Raw genomic sequence first — 15,690 nt, 5'->3', positions numbered from 1 at the left:
TAGTTGATGTAGCATATAATCGAAAAACTTTTAGTTGCTTTGAAAAAAAATTTATTGACGTAGAATCGATAAATTTTTGATGTCAACAATTCAAAGATGGAAGGGTTAACATGGAAGGGTTAATTTTTTTTTTTTACTATGATAAGGGATAAAATTTTTAGTATACATGTCACCCTTATGATTAACTTGAGTTGAATTGTTGTAGGATAATCAGTTTTAAAGATATTAATAATTGAAGTTGTTTTTTTAACAATTTGTTTGACATGTTGCGGAATAAACAAAAATTTGTTTTAAAAAATGTTTATGCTCAAGAATCGTTTAATCGATTATAATTTTTTTTATCTTTCGATAAAAACGAGTTTTCAATATATTTTATAATCAAAAAATGATTGGACTTTTCAGTGTTGTATACTATTTCATTGGTGTAACATTAAAGCGCTACATTTTTTAAACTAATTGAGGGATAAGTAAATGTTTCAGAAAATATTTGGGGAAAATTTCATTTTTCAAAGCTTTTAATTAATGAGAATCTCTTTAATTTCGATATATGTTGAGTTATTTTGGAAAAACTTCAAAATTTTAGAAAATTATGCACCATCCTTTGTATATAATTAATTAATTATATTGAAGTTTATATAGTTGTATAACGTTTTATATAATCAAATAAAATTGTTTGATAATCATTATATAAAATTATATGTAACTATACAAAATTACATATAATTATATAAAATTATGCATAATTTTATATAATATAATATTATATAATTATATAAAATTCTTTTTTCCCGGGTACTTCCGAAGATATTAAAAAAAATTATGTTCTTTACTTTGTGCGTAAAGCGAGGAATCTGGTTCGCTTGAACTCGCTTTAAGAGTTATGTTTACATCTACAGTGGAATTTCGTACGGTTATTCGGACTCGCTTTGCTTTGTGAAGATACATCATAAACTTAAGCTCGTATCAAAAATTCAGGCGTCCCTAAATCCCTTACTTCACACACACATGTATCAAAAATAAGTATTCTTAAACTTGTCGAGACAAAGCCTAGCAACTACTGTTGAATTTATCTTGGAAAATAATTCTGAACCTTTTTTTCTTTGTGGCTCATGTTTTCTTCTTTTGAAAAAAAAATTTTAATTAATACAAATATTTTCTTAAGTATATTTTCGCTATTGATAAAATAAATCCTTTGAATATTTTAAATAATTTTTCGCTACTGATATGAAACCTCTTTATGATAAGCATGAGCCTATTTTTAATTGGCCAGAGTCAGACATAATTTACTTGAGGCGTGCAATTTAAAAATACTAATTATACAGGCAGCGTTTTCTTTTTCCTTTTTTAGGACAAGATTACTGCTGAACAATCACCTCTACGGTATAAGGCTCTCTCCCTGGCTACTGAAGCAATCAAGCGTATCGGGACAACGCCTACATCGGCAAGGTTATGAATTACTGACTATAGTACACCATTCGGCCGGAATTAGACGTGTTCTAGAAAACTAACAGACGATTTATGTGTCCTTTTTGTTTTAATATCAATCGCTATCAGAAATGATAATCGATAACTAGAGATTGACCGATATATTTTAATAACTTTGCATCATTTAAATGATAAAAAATTGCGGGAAAAGGAATATTCAAACCGGTAAGATTTTTCGGATTGATAAGTGAATTTCAAAAAATGATGAAATCGCGAGCAGTTGTCACTTAGAACGTGTCAGACGCGGATGCTAGTAATCGATAGTTAGTGAAAGTATTCTTGTCAACCATGACGAGAGTAATGATAATGTAGAGTTGAAAAATTAGGCTGTAGCTTATTTTTTTTGTTTTATGGTCACTGTAGAGTTTTCATCTTTTGTAGCTAAGGGTTTAAGGACGTTCATAGACAAGAAAAAGACACCAATAGGTTATGGATATTGGTTTCTTTCTCACGCACTCGTGCTGCTTCTCTGTACAGACTATCGTTCACTTACTTCCACTCACGTAAAATATCGAAAGTCACTAACTTCAAACATTTTTTATAAAAAAGTGAATACCGCTCGTTTATATTATTTTTGTTAAAAAATACTTGCTATATCTTCAATTAATGATTCTCAGTTTTTTAAAACAATCCTAAGAAAAGTACGATTGATGTTTAATAAAACATTCACTTGAACGTCGGTCAGCATAGGGTTTGTATGTAAAATTTACAAATTTTAAATGCTAATATTTTAAAATTTAGTCCCGCAAGGACTGTTTAAAAAAATTCCTGCGTATAGAGGATACTTATGAGTATAAATACTCAAAATTTCAGAAAAATTAAAAAAAACGGTTTTTTCTCGGAACGTCCTTATGATATCATAAATTATAGGATTCAAGTAGGGGAGAAGGGGGTCAATTGAACCAAAAAAAGTTTAGTAATTTTTTACTATTCGAATTATAACTAAATAATAATTTTTTTTTTTTGGAATGGTAGTTTATTGTGTCTACTATCATTTTTCAATACATGAATTAGTCAATAAAAAACGTGAATTTTTAAAAATTATTAATTTATCCTAGCGCGTCGAATGGTTCAATTGATCTCCGCCCAAGGGCAATTGAACCACTGCTTGGAGTCAATTGAACCAATAATATTTAAAACTCAAGCCCGAATTTTTAATAAATAATATAATAATTGCTACTTGCTAATATTACTGTTGCACCGTTTTAATGCACAGATATCATATTAAATAAATTAAAAATCAATTTAAAAATAATTTTCATTATAAATTCAGTTCATCAAATTGTTAGATTATTTCCCTGAGTTTTTTCACGTAGAGTCAAAATGCTCGCGCATGTCCTATGCTTCTCCGTATGGTTCAATCGACTTCGGGACTGCTGGTTCAATTGACCCCTTATAATTTTATAGCAATTAATAGTAAATAATAAATAAATAAACTATTATATCACTATAAACAAGGTTGAGGATTATAAAGTATAAGTATATACAACGACTACAATTCAAAATTTATCAATTAATTCAAAAATTGAAATATTATCAAATAATTTGTCACCAGCCGAAAAAAAGTTTACGTGCTTAAAAATAAAAAAATCTCAATTTTTCAAAATTTATTATTCGGAATGATTTCAAATTTTGATCATATCCGAGTTTAACATATTAGAATCTAATCATAAGAGCATGAAGCGTTTTTTTCAATTTTTACGATTTTCTAATTCGAATGGTTCAATTGACCCCTTTCTCTCCTAAATACGTCGAACATACTGTGTATAGATGTTTTGACAGATAGGTGAGATTGTTGTAAGTGAGTAAAATTGTAAGAGTGATTTTAAAAGTATTTTGAAAATGCGTGAAAACTTTAGATTTAAGTTATTTTTGCGCAGTGTACAAGTATGACTGAGTGGGGTGAGAGACCTAAGTGGTAGGTAGAGTAATTGAGAAAAAAGGACTAAGAACTTCTCTCAGTGAGAAATGAGTCCTAGAGAACTGCTTCTGGTAGACAGACCTTTGTCATATTTTCCTTATAAACATTACACTTAAATTATCTGACCTGTCATGTGCATTTTAGATATTAACAACATAAACATCATATCAAGTATTTCTGACACTACGATAGTATAGCTACACCACTTCGATGCGAGAAGTGTATGAAAAACGCACCTCAATTACAAACAGTAGGCTCTCATTGTTAGTAACGATTTTAATGTTTTAAATAATGCGTTATTCTCATTTAATTACACATGAGATTTAAATGAAGAAAAAAAAATTACAATATTTTCTTCAGTTCTTTAAAATGAATAGACATAAGTTTGGACAAAATTTTTTTTAAATCCAAATGAAAAATACTTATTCGTAAAAAAATCTTTTATTAAGACAGTATAAATTTAATTTTTATATCTGACCATATGTGAGCTGATATGTGGCCAAATATTACCTGATACGGAAATACAAGGCCATATCAAAACATATTTTCACGGACACTTTAAATGTTCTTTTCATTATTTTTGAAATCGATCACGAGTTTCAATATTCATATACATTGATGTAGTGTATCAATATCCATGAAATTGAAAAGTGTTCAGCTGATTATATCAACAGTGCAGTTATCATATATTTCAATGATAATGATACTTTGAAATATTTAATCATTTTAATTATGATTATAATCAAAATTAACTCGTACTCATTATTTAGTTAAATAACTTTTGTTAATTTATATAATGAAATAAATAGCTACGTGATTTCAATTTCAATAAATAAACGAACAAAGGATACATAGCCTATATTATAAACTTTTAAATTTTCTATGGTATCAGTTCATATTTAAATTAAATACACGTTATAAATAGAAAAGCTATATTCACATCGAAATTCTAAACCTTTGAGCTTATGTAACTTCATTCAACACCTAATTAGACCAAATATATTAAGCTCAGTAGACACCATGGCTAAAAAAAAATCGGATAAGATCAATCGAGAGCAAATATTGTAAAAATTGTATTGATAATTTCCCATATTTTTCTCCATTCGTTATCGTGTCAGTTACAATATACACCGTACTAATTTTTGTACTTTATTGTACGAACAATAATGTGACTATGAATGCCTGTATGTTTTTGCGCAAAATATATGTATCTTTTTGTCTTCGAGTTTCAACAGATTAATACATAAAATAGCTCAATTCATTGAAGCCATGATTTTCTGTTATTTCCTCATTTAAAAAGGGTCAAAATCAATAAAAATGTTTTTTGATACTTTTTGAGAATGCATTGACTTAACCCAAAAAATTTTATATTATTATTTATGATAATCTCTTTAAAAAAATAAATAATGTATTGCATAATATTCTGTAATCTGCTTCATTATTTACTTCTAAATTGTTCAAATTTCTAACAACTAAAATATACATTTTATTTTAATTACCCTGAGAAAAAAATACTTTTATTAAAAAAATTTTCTTGATGCAAAAATTTATGTTCTTGAAAATTTTCAGATAACATAAAATTTAATTTAGTGAAAAAAAATTTCAGATAATATCAAATTTAATTCAGACTATACTAAATTATTTTTGTATTGTAAATATTTTCAAGGAGGGTCGCCATTTTAATTTTTATTTTTTTGAACGAAATTTCGATTTGATTTTATTGATAAATTTTTTTTTTAAATACATAAAAATTTTCTTTAAAAATTACCGTTAAATTCACGGTAATCGTAGGACGGGTGGCACGACCTAATAATCGTTTGTCGGTAAGTGATATCATTTTAAAATTTTTTTAATAAATCCTATCGTAGCCTACCGCAAATTGTAATAGGTTTCGGTAGATTTTATTGAGTTTACTATCAAATAAATTGGTTTTTTCGTAATTTTTATTCAAAAAATGGTAATCAATAAAAGGGCCGCATTGTGTCGTATGTAGTAACATCAATAGAATTCATTAAATATTAATCTAATGAAGATAGACATTTTCTAAGTTATTATCAACATTGCAGACTATTCAACTCTATATCTCACCAATTAAAATGTCTTTCCAGGTACCACATCAAACAATACCATAAAGTTGAGTAACGATTTGTAAATGAAATCAATTTTGTTTATAATTTAGTATTGAGAAGTTCGTAGCCCAACACTAATAAGCACTTAAATGTTATTTGTTTGATCTCTCTGGAAGCGATAGAATAAGTATGCTTGTATATTTTGAGATAGTTAATGAGCAATTGGTAAAACTTGAATATGTTTCGTAAGCATTCCATTCTGTTTTTGTTTCATGGTGCTTAAAGAGCCTACAGCCATACGCAATTTTCCAATTAAGTTACCGAGCGCAATTTACTGATCCACGTAATACGACTGAAAGTATCGTCAGCCGATAAATGATGACTGTTTTGGTTATTTCTAGCTGTTAAAAATATTTTCATTTAAAAATTCTTCGAATACTTTTCCAGGACAAAAAATATATTTTCGATGTTTACAATCATTAAAAGTAATAGGTGATTAAAATCGATATCTAGTAATTAAATAATTTTAATTATCGTTTCATTTATTATTTGCTAAATATTAAATTATATAATAATTAAGTCGATATAGAATAACTTTTAATGGTATATATTTCACAAATCGTCGATATTTAATCCAGATTGGATAATGAAATTTGTTTGTTGAACTTTTAATTATTCTAAAGGGGCTTAATAAATGGGTTATTAAAAATATAATATATGGATGGCTGTATTCGAATTGTGTTGTGATATAGGTGGGTAGGTTCATTGCTTTTTGAATGAAAATTGTGAGAGGAAGTTAGAAAATAAGGAGATTTTTAAAATTTGAGCTGGATACCCCCAACTCGAAATACAAAAAAATTTTGCAAAATTTTAAAAAGTCAATATTCATCAATTATTTTCAAAACTCTACGTCTTGATTTCTTTAAAACTAAACTTCATTCTTCCCTGTTAAACTTATATATTTTGTAAAAAAAGTTGCTAGTTTCGTTTAACTTACATCCGACTTAGCTGAGAGCTTCTAACTGGACTTCTATGCTGATAAAATTTTAATTATTTTAAAAAAAAATTCTCCAAACTACATTTCTCGAAACAAGAAAAATTTTAATAATCTTTGACGGCTTATCGACTGATAGAAGAATTTATCGACTATTAATAATTTAATTTATTTGAAGACAATTATTTAATTTATTAAATTTGACTGAATATTTTTTAAAATCGAATAAATATTTATTTTGGAGGAAAGTACATTTGTTAATAGTTAATATGTATTTGTTAATTAATTAACAAATATTTATTATGAGTTAATAAATATTTTGTTGAGTGAATTTGTTTCGCTTGCAATGTCATATGACATTTGTATTAATTATATGACATTTTAATAATGTTTATTGTAAAATACTAAATTCTATCACAGTTCATAATTATCTTTTATATTTTTAATTATTAAAAACTTTAATTTATTTAGAGAATTAAATTATTATCATGTATTCCAGATATAGGGTTATAAAAAGTGTCAAAAGAAAATTGCTATTTTTGCTTTTTATTTCAAATAAATATTTGATAACAATTAAGAAATATTTATTAACCATTCATAAATATTTATTAACACTCAATAAATTGTACTTGATAAATTATTATAATTTAAAATTATTTACTAACTGTTAATAAATATTTGTTAACTGTTAACAAATATTTATGAACATTTAATAAATCGTTTTTAATAAATAATTTATTAACTGCTAATAAATATATGTTAAATCCTATGATGTTAAGAAATCATTTATTAACAGTTTATAAAGCCTATTAAATATAAACAAATCTTTCTATCAGTGTATTTTTCGTTAAAGTATATACTAATGATGTTAATTTTTCTTGTGTACTTCGATTGCATGAGGATGTCACCTCACATGAAGCCAGTTGATTTTTGAAAAACCGTTGTTTTCGGATGAATTCAACTTTTTTCTATCGACTTGAAATCCTTCGAAAATATCAGGGATTATACTTTGTTTTATACTTGAACAACTAATTTACGAGCTATAAATTTTGAAAAATGTCAAATTTTAAAATTTTACTGAAGTTTCTTTGATGACTATATTGATTATCATTGGTATTATAAGTTCTATACAATTGGATATCACATAAACAAACTTTACACTTAACGGATATTATTTATTGATATTCTTACACCTACTATCAGATTGCTATCATTCTATTGTTAGCTGTTGATTTTTTTTCGTTCCATAACTGGCCTTGTTATTGACTTATTGACGTAAGCCACTAGGTCATAAGTGAATAAAGAAATAAAGTATGCTCACAATCATTATTGTAATTGAAATATTGTTTTTTACGAGATAAAAATTTTTTTTTAACATATAATAACTTAATTTTCAAATTCTTTTGTACATAATTAAATATTTTTTAGAATAACGTATATTATTCAATTTATTAAATAATTATTTATAAATTATTCACTATCATACTTTCAAATCGGTGATTGTTACCTAGCAGTAAGCAATACTACTTATCAATAATTACAAAATGTCCTACATGCTTTCAATTTGCAAGATCGCTTATTCTTTAAGAACGTAAATTAATAGAGTGTTTTGCAATAGCATCAGTACACCAAGTGTAATTTTTTATTTATTTTTTTTCTAGCGTAAAATGAAAAACAATGAAATCCAAATAAAGATAAAAAATACTAATTTATCAAAAATCTTATTATATAAATAAAATTCATTGAAAAGTATGATAAATAACCGGTTAATTATTTATTAGTTTTTATTTCAAAAATTAATTACAAGCAATTAAATAATCATTCAATTAATCATAAATGATGATAATTATTAGGAATTTTATGTAACAAAATAATAAGTGTTATCTAAAACTGTATTATTCATTTTGAAAGTAGAAATTACAATAGAATAATAATTAGAAAGTATTTCTATTATTTATGTTATTTTATCTTAGCAATTCATAAAAATATTATAATATAATTTTATAACAATAAAACTCAAGATACATTACTATTTTTTTATAAACATTAAAATTATAATAATAAGTATTCTGCTCAGATCTCTAAGTACTGCAAAATTACACAGAATAAAAAGTATTTTTTTCTAATTATCGCACGATAACCTAAGGCTAGAAATGTTCTTTCGCATTTTTCGAGGCTTACAATTATTTGTTTGTAGTTTTCTAATTTTTTTCAGAGGAAAATTTTTATTTATAAATAAATAATTAAGTATAAAATAATTTTTTTTTTTTTCACGCTCGTAGACAAGTGAATTTCTTCTTTAAACTACAAACAAATGGCCGTAGGAAATAAGTTACAACATCTATCAGCAAAGATAAAATGTTTTTTTCACATAGAATGATGTTTTTGAGTGCACGTAACTCAAGGGGTTAACTTTTTTTATTAGAGATACCATTTTTACGATCTAAAGCTTATCTGTGTACAAGGATAATAACAAATGTTAAACTTATTGTCAGTTTATGTGTAGATTGATGGATTTCAACAATTCAACTCTAATAAAAATTGTAGATTAGAATATTTGCGATCCTGACAGAAAAGAAAAGAGAGATGAAACGATTAATCCAATGTTAAGAGTCAATACTTTCAGGATTGACATTAAAGACTAGATACTCGAGGCTATTCTGATTTAAATTGAAATGTTCTTTTTTTTTGTATCGTCATTTTTTAATTAAAACTCGTGCATGACTAAAATAAAATGCCATAAAATTCTCTTTATTTTCGCTACTATAATTTATTGAAAACCACATTTTTCAATTAATCACAATAAAGAAGTTCTGCAAAAGTTTTCTTGGTGTATTTACTATTTAGATAATCATCTTGGATTAGTTCGAAGATGAGCAAAATCTATCTAAAAATACTATAAATATGATTTATAAAAAGTGCAATAATTATATTAATTATTATTTTTATAACTTTCATAAAATAAATAAAATTTGACAACAAGTCAATGCTATATACGCCAAATCCATAATTCATAGCTAAATTTGTCGTTAAAGACAAATTTGGAAATTGGGGAAATAATGAATAGAGGGAAAGGGGGAACCTCACTCAGTAGGAATTTTTCGGTAACCGAAAAAATAATTCGCACAGCCCAGACCGGGATTCGAACCTTGATCATTTGGTTATGCGCCAAAGGCGTTATGTACGTCAAATTAAAGACAATTTCATGAGCTATCACATGAATTTTTAAAAAGTTAGCTTTGGGACCATGACTATTCGATGCACAATGAATTGTAAATGGTTTATAGCTATTTATTTTTTTAATTCTATCGACTCTTCATTATTTTATTTCTAATTAACTTCAATAAATATTTTTTCCGTTAATAAAAACAAAAACAGGCATTTTCTTTTAATTCCTTTTTTTTTCTTTTTATCGACATGAATGTAAAAATGTTTTTATTTATAAGCTAGGACTTCTTGAGGCATGAAATTTAAAACATGTCTATTAAACTTCAATAACATTTATTAAAAATTTTCTTACAACAATCGTCTCTTCGGCAGCGGAAAACAACTCATTATAAGGTTTGTAAAACTTTACATGTAGTTATTTAGTCAAAAGAATAAAAATTTCACATACATATTGCGATTAATTGTTCGATCGCGGGAATGTAACAGATTAAAATGAATGCATTTTCCAAACACTTGATATGTTGAAAAGAAATTTGGCTAATATTTAAATATAATTCGTAAAGAACATGTGAAATTAATTTTCTGTAAAAAATTGATGTCAGAAAATTTTAATAAACAAGATAATTCGTCAAACTTGAAGCTAGACAGATTTCTTCACTTACGAAACCTGCAATTTTTTTAGCTGAAACTTTCAATGCTCATTTCAAATTTTTTTCTTCATGTCAGTTATTATTTATTTTTGCAAGAAAGCCACTGGAATGTTATAATAATTGCACTTTGACAGTTACAATGAATATTAGCTAGAATAATCATATGGATAAATGATACAGGCTAATTCGATGGAATTTGGAATCTGTGTAAGATTGCAAACAAAAATTGGTTTAGAATTTGAATAAACTCAAGACGAATGTCAAATAAATTTCTTAAAATAGTAAGGAAAATTATCATTAATTTTTCGAACTTTTTTGTGAAATAAAAATCGGTTGATCGTAAATATGTACGTTAATCTGTTGTTCAGTTATTATTATTATTACATTTATCATGTTATTTACAGTGATGGGCTTTCGTTGTGTTACTAAAAAACTGAAATTTTCTTACAGTTTTGTCTTAATATATTTATTATGACTTTGCTTGACTTTTGACTTATGAAGGTCAAGTGATCTTTATAACTTTAATGTGGTATTTTATATTCGTACTGCATTCGTAGGATGATAAAAAAACATAAATATCAGAAAAATTTTTCAATTTTTTTTTTTTATATACATTTTCTTGACCATACTTTATTTTTTAAAAAAATCCCTAAAATTATCAAGTTTCATATTTCATATAATTATAAACCTCATATTTTAGTGGCTGTCAAGTGTAAATAATATCACAAAATATCTCTTATGAAATATAAGAGTACGATAAAAATGAAAATTCCCATTAATTTCTCTACGATGAACAGAAATATTATTGGAGAAAAAAAAAACAAAAATAAAATGCTAGTGAACTCGACGACTTCTCCTCCGGGAACATAAGAATTTCTGTCACTAAAGCTACTATAAAAATGTAAATATCTTCTTGGAATAAACGTCGTTTTCTCACGCTGCACGTTTATTCTCTACGACTTTCAACGTAATCTTGAATTCGCCGACAAGTACAAGGTTTTCTGCTCTCTTGATTCTTGCCTTGACGCGTCTTCGACCGGTTGAACCTTGGCCTAAACGTGCACTCTTGTCTGTCGTCACGGTATTTCCTCAGTGCTTAGTACTTGGCAAAAATAGACTCAATTTAATCGATACATCGTTACAAGTTAAAAACTATTTTCTTGTTGTAAATATAAAATCCAAGTAAAATAAGAAAACAAAATACAAGATTTAGACTCTCTTATAATTCATTGAGTTTATTAATCAACGCCTTACACCATTTAAGCTGACTTATTCGTATATTTATCCTCACTTACAATTACACACTCAACTCAGTAGCGAAATATACAAAACGTGAATACACACCTGTTTATCGGTTTGTTCTGTCCTGACAAATTTTCGCCTACACGCTGATTTTAATTTGTACTTATCGTTGATACTCTGTAATAAATAAGTTTAAAAAGTGCATTAAGTAGACTTTCTGAGATACAAGATGCAGATTAAGATCAATCCGTTATTCTCGTGCGTAGGCTAACATGTTAAATACCGCAATTTGAACTTAAGTAACCTGATTTTCTTCAGTCTATTTTCAAGCAAAACTTTTGTTTTAATTATTTTCTACTAAAATATTGAGTTAATAAATTATTTTTTAACATTAGATGATCTAATAAATATTTATTAACAGTTAAATATTCAATAAGTGTTGATGAATATTTTAAAAAATTATAAAAAAATATCAAATAAAATTTATAATGAACACTGTAGAGACGGATTGCAGACTATTTTGCTTGATGATGTAAATTATTAATGTAACATTGCAAGCGACATTTAATTTTAAAGGTATTTATTAATTGTTAAAAAATGTTAATTAAATGTTCACAAATTTGGTTTTTTCTCCTGAAAAAATATTTATTAAAAGTCGAAAATAATTACTTATAAATCTATGTAGTATCGGGAATGTCGTGGTATGCATGTGTATAAGTGTTTTTCTCTTTTTTTTTTCTTCTTCTCTCAGCCTTATATTTTTTTTTAGTTAAAGTATTTTATTTTATTTTAGACTTAGAGTTTTGAAAATAAGACCCTGCGATGCTAGAGTAATAAAACCCAGGTCATGTTTTTGACGCTCAAGATTTTTGTAAATTGTTTAATCCTTCACCATCTGTCGTTTTATTACTCTTGCAATTAGTGTGTAAGTTAGATAAGGATGGGCGATGGTCCCAGAAGGGACAAGTTTGGGTCTCGACCTTTGAAAAAAGGAAAAATAAGATAGTTCCTAAGTCCTAACTCACGCGGATAGTTGTATGAAGAAAATCATCTCTTGTAACAATTATATTTTAAATAAAACTTAATATTACCGAATTACTGTTAACCTTACTATATATACCCGATATTACATCTATAAATGAATTTATTAACAATATACATGGAAAGAAATTTTCTTTAAAAATTACCGTTAAAATCACAGTAATCGTGGGACATTCGTAAATTCCTGATCTAATTACAATTCTTTCAATAATTATTCACATATACAATGTAAAAGTTACAGAAAAGTACTATTAATTTTTACTGTAGTATCCCGGTAAAAACAATAAACGTAAAAAAGTAATTAAAGTAATTAATTAATTAATTAAATTAATTTTACTCATTTAATCTTAAAAATTACAGTAAAATCAAAAAATTTTACTGAAACTACTGTAAAATTTACCGGAGTATCTGTTAAAAAGAATCTAAGTAATGGTAATATCCACCGACTTTGAGGCGGCGCTGCAATCACTGTAGTCTTCTCAGCTATTTACAAAATTTTACATGTCAGTGATTAGTTGACACTGAATTACAAACTCCTTTTATCAAACTATTAATAAAGAAAAGCTATTTCTTCGAGCTCGGAGAGTTAAAAATACCACAGAAATTGTATTTTTGAGTTCGAAGAGCTTAAAAACAATAAGTGCAATTTTAAGCGCCTAGACATGGAATTAGAGGGAAGTTGCAGGAATGGTCTTTCGGGTCAACCGTTTTCCTAATTTTTTTTTTCAGCAATTACAAACATGAAAAAAAAGTACAAATCGATTATTGGCTCAAATTACAAAGTACGTTTAAGTTTTGGAGTATTATTCAAGACAGAAAATTTTGTGGTGAGCATTATCACACCAATCACTGTACCTTCGATAGAATTAGATAAATAACAGGGTATTATGTATCGAGACTTATCGACCTCTCAACCATTTACTTCTGAACCCAGAAGCCGATATCTTTTTTCCCACAATTTCGAGAATTATTTTACACAACTTTGAGCTTTGACATTCATTTTAGTCGGAAAAGTTCAACTATTACATTGTGCACTAAAAAGTCTAATGAATTTTTATTGACGAAAGTAGTAGGGGACAACAATGAGTGATGTAAGAACTACAAGGAAATAAATCAAAATCCAGCAGTAAAAAATTTTAACAAGGGTTATAAAAAAGAAGCCATTCGGTTGCATCTGAGTCAAAAGTTATTAACAAATATAGTCACGGAAATGACAATTTTTTGTATTTTGAAAATTTTAAATGACCTCTATTTTTAGAATAATTGTCGTTTTATTCACGTTTAAATTTGTTTAAAATAATCATCTGATGAGTAAACATGGCTAGTTTTAAATATACGCTCATAATTATAGACGCTACGGTGGATACATCATTAGCGTTATACAAATATATATAAATTTTTTAACCGCTACTTTTTCAAGCTTTGCTCAACTATTTAAAAAATAATATGACAAAATTTTAAATAAATTCCGACAGGAGGACCAATGCAATAGACAAATTGCTATTAAATCTACCTAGTAGAGGTGGATATACAAGTTGGGAAAAAAAAAACATTATTAAAGTGTACATAGAAAGATCATGAAAGACGGAGGCTGGCTAGACAGGAGCTGTTGATCTGGTTGTAGGTAGTAGTCGGTATAAAATGTAGCGATATCTTTCTTTTCGAGCACATAATAATACAGTAATAAATAGAACTGTTCACTTATATTCAGTATCGTATGTTTGCCTTGGCTTGGTAAAGGACGGTGTAACTCAATGTAGTTACACGTTATACTGAGTGCAATTTTCTCGAAAGACGTAACGACGAGTGCACACAGCCTAGCCATCAACTGGTGCACCATCAAGTTCTCAACTGGCTTAGGTGTGGTTCTTACGTAATTTAAGACCAACTAGTCACACTCATATGTATGTGTTTATCAATAAATGCTGTACTTAAAAGGTCGTCGTGATCCTAGACACATATATTATACTTTTTAAACTCTCTAGACTCCACTATCTCCATACCAGTTCAATTTCTTTTACCGTTACATTACTTCGAACAAGTAATACTTGTAATGATACTGTAATTATCGGTAATTAATTATCAATTTATTTAATCTAGATTTAACACCAAAATTCAGATATTTCAAGGAATTAAAATAAAATTTTTTTTCACTTTTTTGAAAACGAAAACTTTTATCTTAAAATTTAAGCTTGAAAAAATGGTATAAGGAACTGCACAAGAAATCTTTAAATTAACTTAATAGCATTTATTTCTTTTTTTTAAATCGAAGCATGACAATCTTTAGAAAAATTCAAATTTGAGATCTTTGTGTAATAAAAAGTAAAAAAAAAACTTTGGAAACATAAGTTTGCAACATCAATTAATTAAGACATGAAAATTTGCATTTTTTTAGAAATGTTATCATATGAAAAGCAAATGCCTTCATCCGTTATGTATAAATACAGTCAAATTTATTTTGCTCAATATTACAATATTGCACGAAATAATTTGTTTCTAAAAGATATATTTAAGTTTATAAGTATCCATATTTTTTAAGTAAAATAATTCAAAGCTTATTATTGTGTAATATCAATACTTAACTGTTGATAATATATCTACCTTAGGCATTCTTGGTCCTGGTTAACAACAAATGAAACTAAAAAATGTAACTCTGCATATGTAATCTTAATTCATCTCTATTTCTTTTTCTTTTTCTAATTTCCTTAGTTACTAAGCTATCTGTTAATTATAATAATTGCTCAAATATTAAGCTTTAGTTTATATAGAGCCATAAATTAATTTCAGTCTCATACACTGTCAAAATCTTCAACATTGTAAAAATTTAAGTAACCCTGTTATTGGCCCTTTGGACTGTTGGGTTTATGTAATGGAAAATAAAATAAAATAAAAAGAAAAACTGAATCAGAAGCCACAATTTTAGAATATTTTTTTTCTGGATAAAATTTTTCTTCAGACGCCAAAGAAGTATAACTTCTAACGCGTGTATATAATATACACACACACAAACACACACCTTTTTTTCTTATTTATCTTCAAACAGAGAATGAAGTTTTTTTAATTTAAGCTTCTGACACATTGTCGCTGGATTGGTCTGAAAAAAAAAAATGAAAAAACATA

General features: G+C 26.8%; 1 protein-coding gene across 1 annotated transcript in view; it reads right to left on the bottom strand.

The window, feature by feature from the left end:
• Positions 1-15,690, bottom strand: part of LOC141530710 (glutamate receptor ionotropic, kainate 2-like) — a 243,848-nt gene that overhangs the window by 227,933 nt on the left and 225 nt on the right. Inside the window, exon 2 of the mRNA XM_074247986.1 lies at positions 15,172-15,664. The gene's annotated coding sequence lies outside the window, so the exon portion shown is untranslated. The remainder of the gene's footprint in view (positions 1-15,171; positions 15,665-15,690) is intronic.

This window comes from Cotesia typhae, unplaced genomic scaffold, assembly GCF_013202065.1.
Source record: "Cotesia typhae breed Kobodo isofemale line unplaced genomic scaffold, CoteBio_Ctyphae contig_5, whole genome shotgun sequence".
Lineage (NCBI taxonomy): Eukaryota > Metazoa > Arthropoda > Insecta > Hymenoptera > Braconidae > Cotesia > Cotesia typhae.
The sequence above is the reverse complement of the archived record's forward strand: the minus strand, read 5'-3'. Positions and strand labels throughout refer to the sequence as shown.